This window comes from Coenobita brevimanus, chromosome 43 (genome assembly GCF_032717465.1).
Source record: "Coenobita brevimanus isolate Jiangsu-jjx chromosome 43, ASM3271746v2, whole genome shotgun sequence".
NCBI lineage: Eukaryota > Metazoa > Arthropoda > Malacostraca > Decapoda > Coenobitidae > Coenobita > Coenobita brevimanus.
In genome coordinates this window covers 10,760,834-10,785,789 of record NC_136996.1, presented here as the reverse complement: position 1 = coordinate 10,785,789, position 24,956 = coordinate 10,760,834, and the positions used below count along the sequence as shown (strand labels likewise).

The following is a 24,956-nucleotide window of genomic DNA, read 5'->3' as shown; positions in this document are numbered from 1 at the left end:
TATATCCAGGTGGTTCCGAGTAACAAACTTTTAGATATACCTTTTCTAAGCCCATCTCCGTCAGGAGTACCAGCTGGGCGTCCTTTTCCTGCTGCTTAGTCAAATTGGATGCTGCCTAACGCATGACCTGCTTCTATGCCATCATGCCAGTGACCACTGGGCTAACGCTGCCTATGTGCAGAACTCGAGCTAGCGACTACCAGTCACATCCATGACCTGTCATTGCCACCCTATTTTGTCGCCACAAGTCTTTTGATTTTGATGATAGAAAAAAAGTAATGTGAGTACAGTAGTGGACTTGCGCAATGAATGGATTTGGTGTGATGGTGAGGGTGTGCAATCCTTACCACCACATGACTTGGCCCTTCTTAGCCTGTGGCGGTTGCATAAAGATTCGTGACTACCATCTACTGAGCAGGATTGCAGGAGTGCCAGGAGCTCTGTCGAGTCCCGCCTTCCGTGGAACTCCACTCACTGATTTTTCTTTTGAGATTTACTCCCGTAGCCTTAAACCATGCAAGGTCAATCCACAAGGCAGTGGACCTGACCATGTGATGGTGAGGTGGTGAGTGTGGGGGTATGACGGTGGGTGTGGGGGATGGGGGAGAGGGAGGGTCAACGGTCGACAGTAATCAGTTGATTAAGTAGCTGCAGCACAAGTACCAGGTCTTGCCAGCCTCTAGAGTCTAGAATATCATTGCTCTCTCTCTCTCTCTCTCTCTCTCTCTCTCTCTCTCTCTCTCTCTCTCTCTCTCTCAAACACACACACACAAAACCTACGCCAACAACACCGTTAAGAAACACACATTACCAAACAGTGATACAAACTTCATTTCTCTTCACTTTGAGTCTAAGCCTTGAGCTCACATAAATATCCAGTTTTTACGAGTGTATCAGTACAACGATGAAGTTATAATTATAATTGTAATTATTATTATTATTATTATTATTATTATTATTATTATTATATGCCCGAGTGTGCATGTGGTGCTTTAGAAGGGTGTGCGTGAGACTGGGCATGTGAGTGAAGAGTGCGGAATGGATGTAAGACTGGAACGGCGAGTGAGGAAGTGAGAGTGAGACTGAAAGACACTGAGAGTGAGTGAGAGAGTGGGAATGAGAAGACTGGGACTGCTAGTGAAACAGCTTGAGTGATTTGACTAAGTGAGAGTAAGTTAGAGTGACGAAGACTGTTGTGTTGGCATTAAGATTAGTACTACTAGTGTGGCAAAGTGAGAGTGAGACTGAAGGAGACTGAGTGAGAATAGGAGTAAGGGTAGGACTGGAAATGAGACTGAAAAAAAAAAAAAAAAAAAAAAAAGCATAAGCCTAGCCTCGGACCCCTACACCTCGAAGGGAAAACATGAGAATATCTATTTTCGACACCCAACACTTTTCATAAACTCTTTAATTTTCCAGCAGATGTACCTCCATCCCGTATTTCATGCATCTCCTTTATCCCCACATGATATACTTCTCCCTCAACTGATACATCCACCCGCTTTGCAGTCCACAGCTCATTATTCATAAGATACACTCCTCCTCCTTCCAGACCTATAACTCTTTCTCCCCTTCCCCTGCAGCCCACACACCCCTCCTCACCACATTATATACTCTTCCGAACTGATATACCTTCCCCCCACCCCCGCAGACCACATCCTCCTCGTCCCCACATGATAAATTCCTCCCCTCCGATTGATATACCGCCTCCCGTTCATCCCCACATGATATACTCCCCCCAGCTGATATACCCCCTCCCCCTCATCCCAACATGATAATATGCTCCTCCCCATCCCTACTAATATAGTTCCCCCCTCCCACTGATCCACCTTCTCCCCATCCTCGCAGACAACATCTCCCTCATCCCCACTAAATATCCTCCTCTCCCGAACTGTTGTACTGTATTTCTTCCCTCCCCGACCCTGCAGCCCACATCTCCCTCATCTCCACACTCTGCACACCAGACCAGGGAGTTCCTCATTCTGAAAAACTTAATTATAACATTTAATTGTAAAATTCTTGGGTGGATGACTGAACACAGGAATTCCATCCACGGACAGAGCCAACCCCTTCCCCAGGTACACAAGACCAACTCGTTCAGGGCCAACCCATCCCCACGTACAAGGCCAGCCTATACAGGACCAAGCTGTCCTCCCAGAACAGGGACAGCCCTTCCCCATGTTCAACCCCAACCTCAGGGCTAGTGTCAGCTGTTCCCCCGAGGTCAGGGTGTGGGTTGAGGTGGTATGGCAATGGAGGATCATGAGGGGCTGGTGTATGCCGTGTGGCTGATCCAATGCTTTACCACCTTCTCCCTCAGCCTCACCATTGCAGTGGGAGGTTACCTCTGCTACATCACCCGGGTTACGGTGAAATTACGAATAGGTGGCTGGCGACTCATCTCAGCTGACCTTATCCTTATTTTACGTAATTTACTTTGTGTTCTTTTAATTTTTTTTCCGTTGATTTCCTTTGCTCATCTCACTTGACTTCCTTATTTTTAATTCATCTCACTTGACTTCCTTATTTTTAACTCATCTCACTTGACTTCCTTATTTTTAACTCATCTCACTTACCTTTCTTTTTCTTAGTAAATTATTTCATTTGACATCAGTATCTCACCATTTCATTTCCACAACTTTTTTCAATCCCAGTTTAGGCTACTTTCTCTGACTCGTCTACCTTTATCTTTAACTTATCTCACCTCATTTTCTGGGATAACCTTACCATACTTCTTTGACTCACTTCACTTCACTTTCTTAACTCATCTCATATCAGTTTCGTAAGTGTTCTCTACAACACACACACACACATACACACACACACACATTATAAACACGTTACACACTGTATTCAAGTAATATACCCCACACTTTTTACAGAAATACGCACATCTTGTGCACTGCATGCACCTTACCACTACACACGCACACACACTTACACATTACTCATACTTTACGCACTACACACGCTCCAACACGCTACACACCCCCTTGCCACTGCACACCCTTAGACTCTACAAGCACCTTTACACATAACATACATCTTTCATACTGCACATCTTTACACACTACAAAAACTTTATGCATCTTCATTCATCACAAGTACATACACTTTTGAACAACACATACGAAATGATACACTAATCTCTACACACACCCTTATACAATACACATACCCTCACACCTCACACATTGCTCATATTGCCACACCTCATTCTGCCACACATCCTTGCAGATAACCACACTGCCTTCACACCTGCTTATCACAGACACGACAATTAAATATTCCTACTGCACACTCCTACCCCTGTCATATCACGTCTACATATACCACACAAGAACTAATACCCATCACACAGCATCTATACTCTACTATACAACCTCAACATCTCTACTATTCCACCTCAATAGCACTACCACACCACCTCAACATCCCTACCATACCATGTCAACAGTCCTACAAGACCAACTCAGCATCTTATTATAACATCTCAGCCGCTCTACCACATCTCAACAGTCCTACCACACCATCTCAACACCCCTATCAAATCATCTCAAACACCCATACCACACCACGTCAACACCCCTGCCACACTACCTCAACACCCACACCGCACCACCTTAACACCCCTACCGCATCACCTCAACACCCATACTGCACCACCTCAACACCCATATCACAACACCTCAACACCCCTACCACATCACCTCAACACCCCTACCACATCACCTCAACACCCCTACCACATCACCTCAACATCCCTACCACATCACCTCAACACCCCTACCACATCACCTCAACACCCCTACCACACCATCACAATACTCATACCATACCATACCACGTCAACACCCCTGCCACACCTCCTCAATACTCTTACCACACCATCTCAACACCCATACTTCACCACCTCAACACTCCTACCACACTACCTCATCACCCCTGTCACACAACCTCAGCACCCCTACCACATCACCTTAGCAACCCTACAACACCACCCTAACACTAAGCAACCGTACAGCATCACCTCAACACCCTTCCCACTCCATCTTAGCAGCCCCATTGCATCACTTCAGTAGCTCTACCACACCACTACAACAGCTCAATCAAACTACCTCAACAAGGCCTATCACACTACCACAGCACCCCTACCACAAAATTCACAGCCTTGCCACACTATTCACTCTGGTTATACCTCAGTCATTACCCTACCGCACCACCTCAATATCCTACCACATTTCTGAATATAAATAAATAAATAAGGCCCCACCCCACTTCCTGAAGTCCCTTGCCATCGTCATTCAATCACTTCCTCCCTAGATAATCCCACTGTTGCCCTCACCTCCTCTCCTCTCCTCTGATCATTTCTCCTCACGCCTACCCAACCTAGAGTTTTCCCAAAGTTGTTAATCTGCCTTCATCCTCCAGGCCCACCTTCCAGTCCCGTCTTAATGCCTCGGGCCCGCTTGATCAACTTCCTTTAGAGAAGTTGGGGAGGTTGTCCGGAGATGTAGTTTTACCCCAGTGGTTTCTGTGTTACTTCTGTGTTACTTCTCAGCTCTTTATTATTCCCAGTCACAAGATGTATTATTAGTAATCTTCCATGTATATTTAGTTTAGTTCTTCCTCATTCCAACTGTGTAGCCTGTTTCCTTCATTCGCAACATGTATTAGGTGACTCTTCACATCCATTCGTAGCCTTTTGTATTCAGTGTTGTTCAGTGTAACTTCTTTTTTTCTTCATTCATATCTATCTTAGCTCCCTATCATATCAAATGTTTACTTACCTTCATCCACAACATCAATTAGGCAACTCCTTCACATCCATTTGTCCCAAGTTTTGTAACCATGTATTAGCTCGACACTCATTTACTTGCTACTGTAATTCACCAGTTTCTCATTCATTTTTATATCATAATCTCCTGTTTGAGAAATTAATTTATTCTTTCTGTCTTCAAAAGATTTAATTAATTTTAAGGAACGTTTCTGTTAGGGGAATGATTACAACCGAAATATCTAACCCCACAGTTCCAAAAGTCTCCAAAAGCTGCATAAAAACGTGTTGGGAGGGGGGAGAAAGAGTGAAATATAAATGACATATGCTTGCAGAAAAGGTAAAATGGCTTTCCTTCATCCTCTTCTTACTTTGCATGCTATTTTCAGATCCAGTATCCACTTTCCTGTATAATGCATCGCACATCTTTATGACCTTTCACATCTGCCTCTGTACTCATGCATGCACCTCACGGCCACGGCTGTATCGCGTGTCGTCCTCCTGCTCACTGAAACATTTGTATCGCGTAGCCTTCCCTCCCACGCTCTTCGTATCTCTACCCACCTCTTTTCTTCCTCTACTGAATAACTTCGCATTCTCAACTATGCATTTCCTTGTATGCTCAGCCAAGCTTCCCATTCCATTTTCCTCCTTCATTTACCTATTTCCTCTTTGCTTTCATGCTTCCATTTCAGTCTCTATATTCACAGCTCCTATTACTATATTTTCAGTCTCTCACTTGTTCCATTCCCAGTCTCGCACATTTTATATTTTCCTCGTCATTTATTTTCTGTTCCCCTTTTAGATTTTAATATTCCTGTCTCTCTCCTTCCCCTCCCTTCCTTTCTTTTTGTTCTTCGCATTCAGACTTTCTAATTTTCATCCCACTCATTATCCTCTCTTTATTCTCCTATCCTCTCCCCGCCTCCTTCCCCTCTCTTTCTCTTCTCTATATTCCCTTACCTGCCTCCCTCACCTCTCACCTCCTCTCGAACACTCATTTTCTTCTGTTTAGTCTCTTATCGTTCCCCCTTCCTCCTCCACCTCCTCACCCCACCCTGATTTTCCTTATTTTCTTCTGCCTCTCTCAATCTTGCCGCATCTCCCCCTTTTATCTTGGTCGCTCACACAATAAAGTGGCTTATCTGTCTTCCTCGCAGCTCCTTCCACTCTCTTCTCTCTTCTGTTCTCTTTTCACCTGTCTCTTCTCATAACTCCTTATCCTCCCTTCATTTCCTTCCTCTCTGCCACCCTTCTCCCTTTTTCCTTCTACACTTCTCCATTCCTTTATCAATTTTGTATTCGGTTGTAGCAGATCTCTCTCTCTCTCTCTCTCTCTCTCTCTCTCTCTCTCTCTCTCTCTCTCTCTCCACTTTTATCTCACTACTGTAATTATCCTCTCCTCGCCTCGATTCTCCTCTCTCCTATAACCTGATTTTATGTCATGTCCCGCAGTTCTATCTCGTCTCCGCTCCTCTCCTCTGTTCCTCCGACTCCTTCTCTCCTAAATTCAGTCACTTACTACTTTCTTTTCCCTTTCTTCCGATCTGTCTCGTAGTCTCTTGCTTCGTCTCGTCCTTACCCGACAAGTCACTTCCTTTCATCATTTCCTCTCATCGTCTCATTCACTTCTAATCCTGTTTTTGTTTCATTTGTATTATCTCTTTGTATTCTCTGTTGTGTTCATTTCCTTCCCATCATTTCCTCCAACTAACCATTCTCCATTTCCCTTCTTTCTCCTCTTCTGTCTTTTATCTTGTTCCGCCTCTTGTTTCCCTCTCTTCCTCTCTCCTCTCCCTCTCTTTTTATCTTGCTACGTCCTTCCAAGCCTTCTCTTCTCTCTTCTCTTCTCCTTTCTCTTTCTGTTTTTGTCCTGTTCCGTCTCTCCTTTCCTCCTCCTCCTCCTCCTCATCTTTATTCTCTTTCCTGTCTTTGTGTTTTTTATTCTATTCCATCTCTTCTTTTTCTTCCTCTCTCTCCTTTTCTCCTATTCCTCCTTTGTTTCATCCTTTTCCGTCTTTCCCCTTTCCCCTTTCTCCTGCTCTGTCCTCTCCCCTTCTCTGTTTTCCTTCTACTTTTATCATCTTCCGTCTGCGTCTCCTTTTGCTTTATCCTGTCCCGGTTCCTTTCCTCTCCCTCTTCTCTTGTCTCCCTCTGTTATTATCCTTCACCTTTGCTCCTCGCCTCTCCCCCTCTTCTCTCTTTTCTCCTCTCCTCCCCCACTCCACTGTCTTCTCTTCTCTCCTCTTTCCCTCTTCTCTCTTCCTATCTGCTCTCCCCTACTCCTATTATCTCTTCTCTCCCCTCCTCCCCTTTGCTTTTTATCATGACTTTCCTCTCCTCTCTTCTCGGTACATTTACTTTCTGTTCCTCCTTTCCTTTCCTCTCCTCTCTTTTCCTCTCCTCTCTCCTCCTCTCCTTTCCTCTCCTCTCCTCTCTTTTCCTCTCCTCTCCACTCCTTTCCTCGCCCTGTGTGTGCCCGTAATTGACTTCTTCTCATTTCCGGCCACTCACAACAGTTATTATATAAAGCCTATTTTCCCCATTTTCTCTCTCATTTTCTCCTTCTGCCTCCCTTCCCCTGCCTGGCTGCTGTCTTATCTCACGCCAGGGTGTTCTCCACTTGTTCTTAATTTTCGCCTCACTGTTTTCTTAACCACTTCAGTCCGATGGCGTAATTTTTGATGTTCTGTTCTTGGTACTTCAGTCCCATGACGTATTTTTGATATCCTATTCTCGCCTCCTCCAGACGACTTAATTTAGCTTACGAGAGGCATAACGCTGAGAAAGGGTTATTACGCACGAATTTTGAGCTGGTCATGTGGTTGGTTCAGTTTGTGTGTCGGTCCGTCTGTCTATCGCTCTTTTTGTTTGTCTGTCTTTCTGACAATTATCAATATTATGGTAACTCCATGGAACTGCACCAAAATGTCCTAATTATTAAGGACGACCAGAGGAACAGGTAATAATTTTATACGGAATGGGTTAACAGGATGTAGGGAAGGGCAAGATAAACTTAAAAGAAATTTGATTCGAATTTTACCAAACTTGATGGATGGGTTGAAGGATAGTAAAGGATAAAGCTATTCAGTTTTAAGAACAGTCGACTGAAGGTAAAGGTTACAGGGCAAGGTCAATGTTTTACCCTTTAAGTCAAATAATTTTAATTCGATTGGAATGAAACTGGATGGAAGGGTTTGATGTTTGCTGATGTTATTTTTCGGTTATTTAGAACATTCGATAAAAAGTCAGGGTTAGTTGATATGATCAATTAAAACACTTTTCGTCTAATTTAGACCAAACCTGGTGGATGGGTAGAGGGTCAGGAAAGGAGTAAGCAATCGATTTTGAGTGCAATCAGTTAAGCGTTAGGGGCACAGGGCAGGGTCACAGGTTCGGCCAAACCAATTGCAGGACATGGATGCTATGCACTCTGATGCTCTTTCTTGATGGAGACTTTCTACAGATGGTATGTCCAAAGTCAAACTAATCTGGAGGTAAGAATACTAAAATGTAGCATGACATCGTGCTGAAGAGGTTCAGCACACTTGTGTACAGTACAATGAATGTCTTTTTCGCCGCACCCACAGAGACGGTCAAAGCCGGTGTGTGTCCAAAACTGTGTCACTTACTGATTCATTGTTCCTTTCTGAAGGGTGAAATCTGGTACGATAAAACCGTAGAGCGTGCGTGTGGTGTTCATGTGGGATGTGTCTGAAGGTGTGTCAAAAGGTAAAGGGCACCTTTTGGGAATTGTTGGGATGGTAAATATGGTTGGAGCGATGCAACTGTCAAGAGTGTGCTCTGTCCCATTCTTTGTTTTTCCTTGATACCATCAGCTGATTTTAGTCAGTTAGAGTAAAACTGGTTATTAACCCCTTTAAGTCAATCAGTACTAACTTGTTCTTCAAGAATTAATAAAATTGTCCAGAAGTAGCAAGAAAAATATAAATGAGATCCTCTGGTATACATCGATTTGTTATTATGATTACCCAATCTTTTCAGTATGATGGCGTCTAGTTTGGAGTATTTTTACTCCCTTCAGTCAACTTTATTCAGCTTAGCAGACTCAGCTATCATCAACATAGGTCTCTTTCAAAGCGATAGATTTCGTCTGATGGCAGCAATCATATAATAAAAGATAAGAGGGTCATAGTCGTTAAAGAATATAATTTTTCATTTTTCTCATATTATATATATATATATATATATATATATATATATATATATATATATATATATATATATATATATATATATATATATATATATATTGTTACATAGCCTATGATTTCATCATCCTTTGTGTAATTTTAACGCACAGTATGCTGCATGTTTGATCACGAACGTGTTCTGCCTCAGTCCCCCCTTCTACCGTTATAGTAGAGTAAGTCGTCCTTTCTGTTGTTCAGAGTAGGATTGTCAGCTCTTTGTCCCCTATGGCTTCATTTGCGCGTCCTTCTTACAAGTTGTATCAAGCTCTGCTGGCCCCTATATAATGAGCTCAGTCTCTGCATTATTGTCACTTAGATCTGCTCCTCATTTTGTTCACATCTCTGTCCTCCCCTGTACAGTTATTATTATTGTGAGTGCTCAGGAAGTCTCCAGCCATCTAGCAGCTGTGTGTAATTTGAGTATAACTGTTGTTGCATTTTTTCTGGTACTGTGTGGCATAAGGTTAATTCTTAGGCCTAGTAAGGTTTTTGTAATTTATGTAAAGATTCTTATTGTCAGCCATCATTAAGAATGTTTTGTATCTGTAATAATATATCTGGCATTCACTGAGTATTATCTGGTATCTCATTTTAACAGGGCTGACTTAGATAAATTTACTCATGCTAATTTCGTGTTAATAGAGGCTATTGCAGTTAACCATATATTTAACCTGTTTTTTGCCATTACATTATCCTTATGAGTCCTGAATGTTTTGTTGTTAGTTTGAGCATTAAACTTTAACTTGTAATTTTACCTAACTCTTTTATTTTGAACCTGGACCTTTACGGGACAATAGTGATTATTAGTATTCTCACTTAAAGTGTACATTATCTTTCTCTGTTCCGTAACAATATATATATATATATATATATATATATATATATATATATATATATATATATATATATATATATATATATATATATATATATATATATATATATATATATATATATATATATATATAAACAAAACTGCATTTCACCTGAGTGGTGAGCTGCTTCAACTCTGTTCTGACCTAAATATTTTTTTATCTGATGTCCTAATAATGAAACTGTCCTCAATATTGAAAAAAAAAAAAATCCCTACAACTTTTTGTAACTGGTACATATGGCTCTAAATCTCTTCACACCGACGGTGCATCGATAATATAATTTAATATTGTCACTGCCATTCCATTTTACTCAACAGGACACACCATTTGTATTGGAAAGGTTAAGCGCGACTGTTTATAACTCCTTCACTAAGAGGGGTCTCTCTTAAGCTTAATAAAGGAGTCTCTCCAAAGTCAAATAAAGGGGTCTCTCCTATGCTAAATAAATTGCTCTCTTCTTAATTCAATAAAAGTAATGTAATCGTAGTGAAAGGGTTAAAAACACTTCAGAATTACCTAATTTCTCCTCATCAATCCATCAGTTTACTGAAGGACTGATGAAGACTCTTTTTATCTTCTTCATTTCTTTATCTTCTTGATCTCCATATCTTTTTTTATATCTTTATCTTCTTCATCTCTTTATCTTCATCTCTTTATCTTCTTCAGCTCTTTATCTTCTTCATCTCTTTATCTTCTTCATCTCTTTATCTTCTTCATCTCTTTATCTTCTTCATCTCTTTATCTTCTTCATCTCTTTATCTTCTTCATCTCTTTATCTTCTTCATCTCTTTATCTTCTTCATCTCTTTATCTTCTTCATCTCTTTATCTTCTTCAGCTCTTTATCTTCTTCATCTCTTTATCTTCTTCATCTCTTTATCTTCTTCATCTCTTTATCTTCTTCAGCTCTTTATCTTCTTCAGCTCTTTATCTTCTTCATCTCTTTATCTTCTTCAGCTCGTTATCTTCATCTCTTTATCTCGTTTATCGCTTTATCTTCTTCATCTCTTTATCGCCTTCATCTCTTTATCTTCTCAATCTCTTTATCTTCATCTGTTTATAGTCTTCATCTCTTTATCTTCTTCATCTCTATATCGTCTTCATCTCTTTACGCTTCACTACTTTCTCATTTACTCCTCATTTTCATTCTTTTCTTCTGTGCTTATCACTAAACTTTTATGCTTTATATCTGTACTCTGACTCCACCCTTTCTGCCTTTCTTCAGCTCAGCCAGTTACCGAGAGAAGCTGTGGGAGTCAAAACAGTCTTAGTTTATTTCTTTCCTTTTTAATTCCGAAGTGGCGTGGTTCTACCCCCCTCCTCTCTCTCTCTCTCTCTCTCCTTCACGCACACACACACACACACTCAGTAATTCTCTCATTTAATCAATCGTCTTTTCTCCCTCGCCCTCTGTCACATGGCATATACAGTACACAGTAATTCGGTTATTTAGTCATCTTCGGCCACACAGTATCTCCCCTCCCCCTCTCTCTCTCTCTCTCTCTCTCTCTCTCTCTCTCTCTCTCTCTCTCTCTCTCTCTCTCTCTCTCTCTCTCTCTCTCTCTCTCTCATCTTCGGTCACTCAGCAGCAGCCCCGTCTCTCTTCTATCCCATAGTTATTCTGTCATTCAGTCATCTTCGGTCACTGTATTACACTGCCATCTCTCTCTCTCTCTCTCTCTCTCTCTCTCTCTCTCTCTCTCTCTCTCTCTCATAAGCCTCATTCCCCCAACTACAACTCGCCGGGCTTCCACACAACAAAACTACGGGAAGTTTTTTGTGTACAGCGTCGGCATTAGGGGGAGCGGAAAAAACCCACATCATCTGAGAGAGAGACGTGAGGGGGGCTGAGGGAGTGGGGAGTGGAGGGGGGAGTGAGGGTTGGGAGTGGGGGAGGTGGTGGCCGAGTCGTAGAGAGGTTTAGCCTACTGTTTCACTGGACGCAGGTTCATATCCCAGCCGGGGTAGGGAGTACTTTAAAGGATTTGAATTTCTTTTTAAGATACTTTATTGATCTACTAAAGACACGCCGACTTGTAAAAACACCTCCACTAATACCAATACACTGATTCTTCATGAGGTAGTCCTTGCGCGCATTCGGTATGGACGGTTGGTGTTAGCACCGAAGTGGTGACATGTGACTACGCGGGAGGACTGTTGTGCCTCAGGGAAGAGGCTGTTACGCCGATGCGCAGAGTCGTGTACGAATACATAAAAAAAAAAAAAAAGTAGGGGAGTCAGTAAGAGTGAAGTGGGAATGAATAGGTGAGAAGGAATGGGTGAAGAAGAGTAGTTAGGGGGGTGAGAATGAGTGAGATAGTGGGAATGACTTGAGAAGTGGGACTGGATAGATTAGAGAAGGTGAAATAGGAGTACGGTGTGGGAATAGGTGGGAGATGGCAGGTGGGGAAGTGAGGGTGGTGGAGGAGGACCGGTAAGGGTAGTTGAATTGGGGATGAAGCAAGAATGGGAGTGAATTATCGGAAGAAGCTGCAGGGATGAAGACTGGTGGATAGATGGAAGTAAAGGATGGGTATGAGTGCAGGAGGGCCGGCAGGGGGAGGGAATCACTATGAGGTAGGTAGGAAAGTGAATGTGGAGGAAAGTCGTGAGCGTGAAAGCAGGAAGGTAGAAGGGAGATGGGAGGGAAAGGGAATGTGTGGCCGAGGTCTGGTTGTGGGAGAGAGAATAGGGAAGAGGCACAGGAGAAAAACTTGAAAAGTAGCCATGAAAATGGGGGAAGAAAGGTACACTGAGATGTGATAGTATGGAAGAGTAAATGAGGAATTGGAAATGGGGAGGAGAAAGCTGGCCGTAGGATGAGGAATACGGGGAAGGGGAAAAGGTACGAGTGTCAATAGTGAAGGGACCGGATAAGGAAAGGGCAAGTTGGAAAAGCGAAAGGTGCTAGTGAAATGGAAATAGTGAGGGACCAGTGACAATGATGAGGGAGCAGCGTCAAATGGTATGGTGGCGGGGTAAATGATGAGGGGCGGTAGAAATGGTGACGAGCAATGTAAATGATTAGGGATGGTGGAAATTGTGAGGGGGAGTGGATATGGTGAGGGGCAAGGGATATAGTGAGGGGCAGTGGATATGGCGAGAGGCAGTGGATATGGCGAGAGGCAGTGGATATGGTGAGGGAGAGTGGGAAATGATAAGGGGCAGTGAATATGATGAGCGGAGGTGGAAACAGTGAGGAGGAGACTGAAGTGGTAAGGGAGTGACGAGAAACGTGACTGGGTAGTAGAATTGGGTAAAGGAACGGGGAGCTGTTTAATGAGCACAATGCACATGAGGGTAAACAGGTGAGCAAAGGAGCTGCAATGCCTGGATGGAGAAGTGCAAGGCGTGAGAGAGAGAGATTGCGAATGGTGGGGAGGGCATATGCAGCAGAGAAAGAATTAAAGGAAAGGAAATGAGTAGGTGGAAGACGATGGAAAGGAGTGGGAACATAAAAAGGAGAATGCGAAAAGGGAATTGTAGGAGGAGAGTCAGGGATACGAGTGGTAATGTGAGGGGGGGATCGTCAGGAGGACTGACGATAATGATGATTAAGAAAAGGACAAATCAAAACGAAAGAGAAAGGCAAGAGGCCTGGAAAAAAAGGACATAAAAGAGTGAATGACAAAACGTAAGAAGAGTAAAACAACAAGAGAAAATGAACTTTGTGCGAGAAGACATGAGAAAGGGAGAGATGTGGAGAAAAAAGAGAGTGAGAGTAAGGTCGTGGGAGGTGCGAGTGGAGGGAGGAAAGAGGGTGGAAAGAGAAGGAAGGAAGAACAGAGAATACAAGAAAATGCTATGTAAGGTACAAACGATACAAAAGCACGGAACAGAAAATAATGTGTAGACGAGGTAGTCAAGATAAGGAAGGAAGAGACTCTAAGAATATACTCAGAAGACAAGAAAAAAAGGGCAAGAAAACAACAACAGCTCGGAAAAGAAAATGAAGTTCAGAGAGTAGAAAAGTACATAGAGAACAAAAGACCATAGAGAATACAGAAATAGAGAGAACTGTCAAAAACCCCGAGTGTGTGTGTGGGTGGGGGAGGGGGGGACAGTCGAGAAGAAAGTAAGAGGAAGAGGAGTAATTTGCAAGAAGGAACCAAATTAATTGACTTTAATTTCCGCCCCCTCTTTTTCCCTAGTTCCTTTCTGTGTCTTTAGGACGCCACCACAGGGCCTTCTCTGGCCAGACACAACAGCACCACAGAAGCGATAAAAAGTAACTCAGTGAAACCCAGGAATTAGCACCCTCAATATCCGGAGCCTTATTCTTGGATGTCTCTATAACAGTTGACTATAATCAGGACTCCTTTTGTTTTTCTTACTATATGTCTTTGAAATTCTCTCAAGGTTAATTGTGGCGTGCATGGTAGCTATATGAGTTAAGAAAAAAATAAAAATCAACAACTCTTATCCACATCGCTCAAGAAACTTTGTACATATAAAGTTCAGATCTCCTTCCTCAGGTCTTCCAGTTTGTGCTGCGTCCGTGACAATGGGCTTAAGCAGAACTAAAACAATCAGTCTTCTTACTTTTTCACCTTTATTACTTGCCTTGTACTCAGTCTCCAACGGCCTATTTATATGTATTAGTTCGTATCTTAGTATCGTTTTATTTGAGGCGGTGGCTCAATCGGTAGAGAGGTGGCCTGCGGTCCTTACGGACCCAGGTTCGAATCCCGGCTGGCGCAGGGAACAGTTTAAGGATTTGAATTTCATTAAATCAGGCTTTACTGATCTACCAGAAGACCCGCCGACATATCGTAAAAATACCCCCGCTAATATCAATACACCAGTCCTGTATGAGACAGCCCTAGCATGTATTCAATATGGACGGTGGGTGTTAACGCCGAAGTGGTGACATGTAGAGGTGTATGGTATGTAGGAGGACTGCTGGGCCTTGATAGCAGGCTGTGAAGCCTATGCCCAGAGTCGGACACATAAAAAAAAAAAAAAAATCATTTGAGTCAAAAGGGTGGGTTAATTAAAGAGATACCTTTCTGATAACTTTCGTCAAACATCAAACTCTTTCGTCTGACCTATTGAGGAATTTCTAAACTTACTCTGGAGACCGTGAGAGGCTTGACATTTCTACGAAATTTCTGTCAGTTTCGAATTAACTTTTTAAATCTTTTGCAAAGCTCTACAACTAGTCTGACTAAAGATATGATATATGATGAATGAACGGATACCAGGAGAATGTATTTTTTATGTTGTGTGTATATATATATATAAAGAGAGACAAAGAGACAGACAGACAGACAGACAGAGACAGAGACAGAGGCAGAGACAGACAAACAAATAGAGAAACACACAGACTCGTTTTACGATGAGGATGAGTTTGGAAAATTCATCTCATAAAGATTCATCGGATATTGTCACATATGACATGGGTTGATGGGGATACGTTTTTGGTCAAGGGTTACCCACCCAACAAAGTTTAAAACACGTTTCCAGCTCAGGTAAAGTAATATTATTTCACTTCACTGCACTTCACTTGCTGTTCAGTACCATTAATAAGAATAAATAGTGTTCCCATATTAAATAAATGGTATTCATCTCATTTCACTGCACTGCATTTGCTGCTTGAGCTAAAAAAACACACTATTGTTCCATCAGTGACACTAACACACTCAATTGTGACGACTCTGACGAGTGTAAAGCACGTCTTAGAACAAACAAATGACTGTAATTGTGCGTGAAAGAGATGTATAAGCTATGAAACAACAGCATTCGGAGGCCGAATGTTAATCGACTGTCAAAATATGTTGCTGGCTAATTTACAAGTTACCTACAAACCAAATTTGAAAAAAATCAACAAAACTCTACGGAAACCAGGCAGCGTGTTTTACAAATAACAAATCCATATTTTTAAGAATATGGCGGCTGGCATTCGGTCGTCTTTGATCAAATCCTCACTAAATGCAATAGGTTTCTGCATATCCATATGTTTGCTATTTCCTGAAGGTTTGGTAAAAATTCGTCCATAGCTGTTCGAGATATTTTGGCAACATATACATACACACAGGCAGACACACACACACACACACACACACACACACACACACACACACACACACACACACACACACACACACACACACACACACACACACAGATAGATAGACGCAGACACACACTAAGAAAAACTCTATCCCTCCTCTTTGCCAAAGGCGGACAATAAAACTAGCAATCGTGTATCGATCGGTGAAGCTTCGTACGGGATCATAATCATCGTATAAGGAGAAGAGTGTACCGTATATTGAAAAAAAAAATCATAACTTTATCATAGTCGTATAACAATTCATCTCAAAACAGTTATATCCATACATATGTATATACATATATATATACATATATTATTTACCTCTCTTTTTTAAATGACAAGACAGAGGAAAGAAAAATAAATGAATAAAAAAATAATCCACACACCAGATTACTGGCGTCCTCCATTCCTAAAAGACCTGTTACAGTCCGACTTGAACAGCTGTAGGTATCTATCTATATCTCTCTGTCTGTCTATCTGCCTATGTCTGTCTCTATATAAACAGTATAATTATTGTGTTTACATTATAAGCACAAATACAATGAACGCTTCTGCTTCCTTCCTGTAATCTGTAATATACTGTACCTCCTATGTTACTGAGCCAACTCAGTACTGTAATAACAAAGCACAGGTACCTCAGCAGCAAATGAAGTGTAAGTGGAGAACCAAGCTTACCACGTTCCCCACAGCTATTTTTACAAATTTTATGACTTCACTCTTTGCAAAAAGAAGACTTGAAAGTTTACGACAGAATAAGATTAAATTAGATTTACGACTTGTTTCCTATCTGTGGACGACCGGAACAGCAGAGACCTGAGCAGGAAAGAACAAATGTATATTTGTAAAATGTACGATAGAGAAGACGTTCTTTATCGGTATTATCGCTATTAATCGTCATAAAAAGCCCTCGTGCTCGTGCGCGCGCGCGCGCGCGCGCACACACACACACACACACACACACACACACACACACACACACACACACACACACACACACACACACACACACACACACACACACACACACACACACACACATACACACACATCCGCGCGCGCACTCAGGAAACTTGTCAGCTTAATCCCGATATGTAATGCGGTACTAATTTCAGAAAGGAAAGTAAGGAGAGTTAGGCCAGCCTTGCAGGGTTAAGTATAATTTCAAATAGCACTCTTTAACATTGTATATACTGTACTGAAAGCTGATTAACCGAAGCATTATCACACCTCTCCATAAACGACACCTCCGTAGTCAGAACCACAGAACCAATACTGTTTCTTTCACCTCAACTTTTCCAAAAAATTTGTCTTTTTGTAGCTTATTTCACGAAGCTCAGTGCCAGAGAAGTGTCAATGCTACGGCCTTAAATCCTTGCCATTACACTTCTTCGTGACTAGCATTATATTCTAGTGGTAATGTATTGCTACAGTACATCTCAACATTCATGATGGAGAATTTTAGGCCAAGTGAGAGTGAAAAGAGTATAGTTGTCCATACACGTGTACCTGTAAGCGCGATACCCGGTGGAAAGAAGAAAATACCAACACACACATACAGTACACACACAATCTCTGACGGCGACTTCTCGGAGGCGGAGGTTTTCCCTAATCGAATCAGCGGCGACATAAAATCCTCGTGACGTGGCAGTTTGCAGGTCGGTGTGAAGAAGAGTGAATTTCAAGAGCGGCACTCCATCCCGGCTTTTGATATGCAAACGACTTTCGCACCAGCCTTCTATCGAGAAAATCATGATGTCAGAGAGGCACCGGCCCCCTCGCCTCCGGTCGCCTTTGACAGCTGTTGGGCCCCTTGAGGATAGCCCCTGGAGCGGATGGGATAGAGTGACACAGGAATAGATAGATAGATAGGTAGGTAGATTGATAGACAAGTAGAGATACAGACAAATAAATAAAATAGAAAGCGCCATATATATATATATATATATATATATATATATATATATATATATATATATATATATATATATATATATATATATATATTGAATGTACAGAGAGAGAGAGAAAGAAAGAAAGAAAGAAAAGAGAGAGAGGGGGGGGGAGGACAAATTTCAGAAAGCCTATCTGGTTGTCAACACATCTCCGTGGTAACAGCTGAGGCGAGTTACAGTTTTTGTTCCATTAATACTTGAACTAACGTCCTTTAGTTAGCACGACATAATCGTCCCTACTCTGCATCACCTGCCTCTCCCCTGACGTCGTGAGGGTGTATGGTAATTTTGGACGAACTGAAGGAAACTAGGTCAGGTGTGTCCGAACCCTTGCGCAGTAAAGACCGTTTAGGAAATGTTCGAGTGATGAGAGAGAAATCTGTTACCGGTGGGGTAAAAGACCAACGAGTGATGTACGACCCACAATGTAATATTTCTGACCAGCATTTGTTCCATCTACCTGTAATCCCCCCCTCGAAACAGTATCAAGACCAGATGCAGACTGCAGTGCTCGCACTTGTCTACTCGTATGAATGGTATGCCATTACTATTCTTGGCCCGAGTGATGAAATTTGCATACTGGTAAAGGGGTAGCAATCTTCCAATACTGTATGACTACCGATACCTTCACTGAGGATAATAACTTACAAAGCGATAACAACAGCACTAGGTATCCAACTGACACTTGGTATTCAAAAGAAACTATCAGAAACAGATGAATGAATATAACGTTAACTGTAGGGACACCAGCTGCTCCGATTAATAGCAGCAAACTAGAAAATCGTCACTGCCGTGCCATAAATATCTGAGAAAATTATTCGCCGTTTGTGTTGGCGGTGAAAAATGCCGGTATGAAAGCTGGGCAACTTCAAACAACCCCGAGCTCGGTATCCGGAAAGTCAGGTCCCAAGAAAAATTCCATCCAAAGTAGAGGACCGTGTTGCCGTCAGTTGAGCCTCACCCTCACCAGTGGCTTACACGGACACCGCCACTGTTTGTCCTCGGGGGAAATAATGGCGACAGCGGGGGATGGCCTCGGAGGACACAAGCAGAAGGCAAAGATGGACGGCTCTTCCCAACATAAGTAAACTCTACATGTCTCTGTCTCAGCAGGGTCCCAGGCGTTCCCACCAATGTGTTTTCTTGGCAGTTTTGTTGGTTTTATTGTGAGTTTATTTGCGTCGCCAGCTGGCAAGGAACTTAGATAAGGAGCACCGAAATTTACTGCCGAAAGTACACCACTAGTTACACGAGTCGCAAAAACAGACGTAACTTCAAAGAGCGTGGAGAAGCAGGTCACTGGTCCAAGACTCATAGGAACTTTCCACTTCATCTTGTGCTTTGTTTACGTTGGCACACCATTAACAGCCTGACATCACCACGGGAATCAGTCGTAGAGGAAAGGGAGGAGGAGATGAGCGAGGACGGGAGAACATTTAACTTCTTGACTGCCATGACACATTGTTTATTTTCATTCTGCCCCCGTGAGATGACTTTTTTCCCTTAGGGCAGCAGACCCCTTAACTAACGAAGAGGTTAATGGAGGAATGGCTAATCACTCTATTTAGAAAAGTCTCTTCTACGCTAAAAAAAAATTTTCTGGCGGTGGTAAGAATAACATATAAAACGTCGTCGCGTTACTGACGGACTGCAAAATGAAAAATAGAAGAGAAACAAAGAAAAATGAAAATACAGGAGGAAAAAATGGGAACCAAAACAGAAGGGGGGAAAAAGCACGTCACCCGCCATGTTTTTCCATCTCTTGCTGGAGAAATAAACTCAAGGAAAGTGTGACTGTATTAAAAATTCAAGACTTCATATATGTGTACTGAGTCAGACGAATTTACAACGCAAAGGTGGGGGAGGCACAGGTAGTACCGAACGGGATGAGCGTGTGTTGGGGTGGGGGGATGAAAAGTGAGCGAGGAAGGATAGGCGTGTATATTGTAGCAAAAATGGATGGAGAATGCTTGGGTGAAGGTGACAATGGCAAACTGAGCATCAGAAAGGAATTGTAGGCTAGCAGTAATTTATGCTTTGTTCAGTTCTAGCCTAGTGAAAGGGTGAGTGTCTAGGCGATCAAAGTACAAGAGAGATGAGGAAGAGAAAGTGGCGGTAGTGGCTGAGAAGTGCCAGGAGAGGCTGTGAGAAGGGAAAAAAAATGCGAATCCTTTGGTGAATATTTGTGTTTGAAGAGGGCTGTCTGTCATAAATAGTTTTTTTCTATCACAAACGGGCACAGAAGCATGCATAGAGAATGGGAAAGAGACTGTAAATAAGATCAATTAAACGAACGCTAATGGTTGTGTGTGTGTGTGTGTGTGTGTGTGTGTGTGTGTGTGTGTGTAAAATGATGGAAGAAAGAAGTTCCCGATGTGAGAGCAGTTCTTCTGCCAATGAACTGAATAAAAGTAAAGTGTCAGCGCTAGAGGGAGATATCAAGCAGCAGGAAATGTGTTTGGGATGAAGTAAGAAGAACAGGACGAAAGTAAGAAGTTCTAGAAACAGTTAGACAGAGGTTAGTTAGGGCTATTCTGTCACCGTGAATTAAGTATTTATATAGATGAAATACTGAGAAAAAAGGGGTAGCTCTAAAAAAATATTATGTAATCGCTGCCTGCAGAGGATGTAGCACTAACAGGAGATGAGTTTAATAAAGGAAAATGGTAGAGCTTTCCATAGACGAAACTGCAAAGCATAAACAGGTAATGTAAGAACAAAATAACAGTGTTTGGTAAAAGCAAAACGATGGGTGGATTGAAACGGAACAAATGGAAAATCTGAGGACGTTCAAATTTATAGTTTTATGAGAAAAGAACGTATATGTATACCAAATAAAGAAGACTGTGCACCAAGAACGTAAAATGTTACTGATGCTCTGAGGTGCTATAAGAAACATAAATGAAATTGAGAGATAAAAGAAGCATTGCATTGCTGTATTTTAGTCACCTCACTGATGTATTGTGGTGAAGCGTAGACGATAGCGAAGTAGTGCAAATCAAGAATGAGTGAAGTATTATAAGTGATTTGGGAGATTTCGTAACACTTCATTCTTAGAGATTTATTCCTTACATCGGTATCCTCTTGAATGCTGTTAATGCAATCTGTAAGTATAATGTTATTACTGCGACATAAATAACATGTTGGTGAATAAGGCGTAATATGTAAAACAAGTCGCTTAGGAAGAAGTAATACGAAACCTCCGATGCCACTAATACGGGTCTAAGATACAAGTTACGCCATCTGTGCCTCTGGAGAAAAATTGAAGGATAGACTGAAAAACGAACAGACGTCTGGAGAATGAAGTGTGGAGGGTGATGTACAGGGTTGGTCTGGTGAGGCTTAATTGAGCGACAGGAGAGTGAGATTATACCGTCTTCATTCTAACTTGCCCCAGGTTTTGGTTCTTTTGTATTTTTTATCGCGCAGGTCAATGGTTAGAAAAAATAAAAAAAAACATTCCTACTGCTCTATATCCTTTCCGTTGCACTTCTTCGTAGCGAGCGGCATATTATAGTGTTAATATCTTGTTACAACTCAGTATTGAAGACGGAGAGCCTGCATTTTTAGAGCAAGTTAGAGTAAAAAGGGTATAATTTCGAGAGTTTACAAGACCTGGGTGCTTGGGAGATGGAGAGGAAAACCAAAACCAAAGCGTGGGAATAAGGGACTATTTTCTGTTTGGCTAAAGAGGCTCCCTTGCACCTCACCCTTACCAGTAGATTTCTGTATTTTTATGTCAACATTGTCTTGTATATTATTTATGCATTCAGTGTTGACATAAAACAGATTTAAGTAGAATGGAAACGAACACTAAAGCGATGTGAAAAAAATAGATGGTTAAGGATGAGGTCTTAGAAAGGCCCGGAAGATGACGGCAATACGACTCAAAGAACCAGGGGATGTAGGAGGGAGTGGTAGGTCGTGTGGGAAGGGGTCGTGTCTGCGTAGAGATGTACCAGTAAGCTAAAGGTTGTTCTCTAAGCCATTATCGGTAATAACAGTGGATGGCGTAGCAAATGGACAAAATAAGATGTGATCAATGATGGCACGTGCAATACTCTTAGCAGTCTTGTCTAGGAGAGCTTCGAGAGCACAGTAACATGAGAAATAATCAACTACCACAAACAAATACTCTGCACCAGACTCCGTAAGAGGCAATTTAAGGTCAATAGAAACAGTTTCCTATGGACGTGATGGAACTGGATATTGCAAAAGTGGAGCAGATAATCCAGTTTACCCGTTATGACGATTACAGGAAACGCATGAATCACAGTGAACATTGATTTCCTTACACATAGTAGGCCAATAAAATGAAAGACGTGTTTGTCTCAAACACCGATCCTCTCCCGGATGGGATGCATGAGGTGTGTAATGGATGATGTGGAGTACTGCAGGTTTTAAATCAGTGAGAACAAGTTGATTTACCCCTCTATTAGGTATGTCCATCCCGGTAAAGGATGTCTTCCGATACAGAATACCATAGTCTAACATGCGATCATCTACTGACGCTGGCAGAGTAGGTAAGGTTGAAGCGTCTCTCCATTCTAGGAAATAAATAACCTTAGACCACAGAGGGTCTGTGTGCTGACAGTTATAAACAACATCTGAGGCTAGAGTGGTGTAAGAAACATTGCTTGACTAATATGGTGAGACTGTCGCAGTTACGTGACGTGCAAGAGTATCCGCAGCTACATTTGATACATCAAGCACGTACTCGCAGTTTGAGTTGAAATCTTGGCTAATAACTGACCATCGTGCTAGACGTCCGGTAGTATTTCTTCCATTGAATAAATCCAAAGTGGGAAATGATCTGTTTGTATATGTACTGGATATCCGTGGATTATGTCTGAAATGTTTGAGAGACCAAACAACTGCGAAAGCCTTCCAATCAGTAACATTGTAGTTATGTTCAGCAGCACTGAGGGCATAGATAGGATACGTTATGACAGGTCTGCATGATCAACTTGCATCAGCACTGTGCATTGGCCTACACCAGACGTTTCTGTACAAAGAAGAATGGGTTCTTATAATCATGGAATACCAGGACTGGGGCATATATAAGAGCTGTCTTCAATGTTTCAAAGTAATGAGGCTGGTCATTAGTCCAAACCAAAGGTTCGTTTTTCTTAATCAGTTCAGTCACAGAAGCGGCGATCTGTGCATAACCTTGAATAAATCGCCGATAGTAGCCACTCAGTCCAAGGAAACTCCTTACGTCATCAGTACTGGTAGGTTCTGGGAAGTTAAAAAACTGCCATAAGAAAGCGACAAGAGAGAGAGAGAGAGAGAGAGAGAGAGAGAGAAAGAGAGAGAGAGAGAGAGAGAGAGAGAGAGAGAGAGAGATGCAACATTGTGGGGAAAAGAGGGAACCTGTAGGAGGAAAGTAAGAGGAGAGGTGATGATACAAAATTTTTTTATTCCACTCCGTTTAGAAGAGTTATATGAGCTGAACTCTCTCGACATCCACACAAGAAAGCTGAACTCCAAACATGCATGAGTAAGACCCTATGCAACGCAAGCAACTACTCAGGATTCAAGAGTATATGGAGCCTGTTCAACGTACTCACTCTCTGCGATGCAAAGTAAGATGGGAAGTAATGGGAAATATTTCCTGTGTATGCGTGATATTGTGCACATATTTTGGTCCCCTGATATCTGCGTATTAATCTATAGCCCGACGCCCATTACATGATTGATTGCTTTAACTACAGTACTTCGCGCAACAAATGCACAACTAAAACTTAAAAGTGGTACAAAGATTTGCAATTTCCGGGTGTACCCACCGGCCGTAAAGGTGTGTCAGGATATACCATTCTCTGTAACTGCTAAGGTTGATGATAATTTACCTGGTGTATATAACACTGAAAACTCTACGATTTCTGCTACGACTCCTTCAGTTAATCTCACCTTTCAAGTAGATCCGGGAGTCTTCCTTCTTTATAAAAAAAAATGAAATTAAATTTTTTGCAGACCTATACCTTACCAGGTGAACCTATGGGTAAGGCTGATAAAATTAAGCATAATATTGAATTGATTCCCGATACTCAACCAATTTATGTCTCGGCATACAGATTACCCTATAGCTCACGGAAAGAAACTGGCGAGATAGTACAGGATATGCTAAAGCAGGACATCACTGAACACTCCATCAGCTCGTGGAATAGTCCGCTTGTCCTAGTCCCCAAGAATGGAGGTGAATTTAAACCCGTAGTTGACCATCGTAACGTAAACGGTACGTGATCGATTCCCATTACCAGTCTTGACAGATTTACTGGAATCACTTGGCGAGAATAACGTTGTGCTCACTTCCCTTGACTTACTGGCTACTGGCAACTAGAAATGGAAGAGTCGTCTCGCCCCATAACTGCATTCAGTACCTCTTCTGGACCTTATCATTTCAAAAGACTTCCCCTTTGTCTTAGTAATGCTCCATCAGTATTCATGAGGCTTATCCATTCTGTATTCAGCGGTATGATCGGTCATTCTCTTATTACTTATCTACTGTACAGTACAGTAGATGACATCACTGTAGTGACTAGAGTACATCAGTCCCTGAACATTTTGCCAAGCTACAGAAACTTTTTGATCGCCTCCAAATGGCATATCTAAAGGATAAGCTCAGTAAATTCAACATTCTAAGTAAGAGAAATACATTTTTTGGACATGTGGTTGACGCTGAAGGAATCCATACCTCAGACGAGAAAGTTAATGGCCTCTGCTCCTCTGACCTGTCTACTTGAATTACCCCTCCACTTCGGTGAGTACAAGGTACCCGGCTAGCAATACATTCATACTCTTATGCTGCTTGACTTGCTAATGCAAGAAATTAGCCGATACTCTCAGTCCTTCATATAATTAACTGGTCCAGTCCTGACCTGTCATCTTCAGTCTGCATACCCCTCTGCCTGTGATCTCCAAACATGTATATGCATTGCAGACATCTTGAAATGAGCAGTCTGATTTTGTTTTTTCTTTAATATTTTCTTCGAAAGAGGTTCTTTTTTGCAGGATTCCATTCTTTATTTACTTATTTTCTATTAAAAATTCAGTGTGCTAATAGTATTTCAGTGACTGAAATCTGG

General features: G+C 41.9%; 1 protein-coding gene across 1 annotated transcript in view; it reads right to left on the bottom strand.

Moving 5' to 3' along the window:
- LOC145397803 (innexin shaking-B-like) overlaps positions 1-24,956 on the bottom strand; it is a 374,129-nt gene that overhangs the window by 277,514 nt on the left and 71,659 nt on the right. The window lies entirely within an intron of this gene.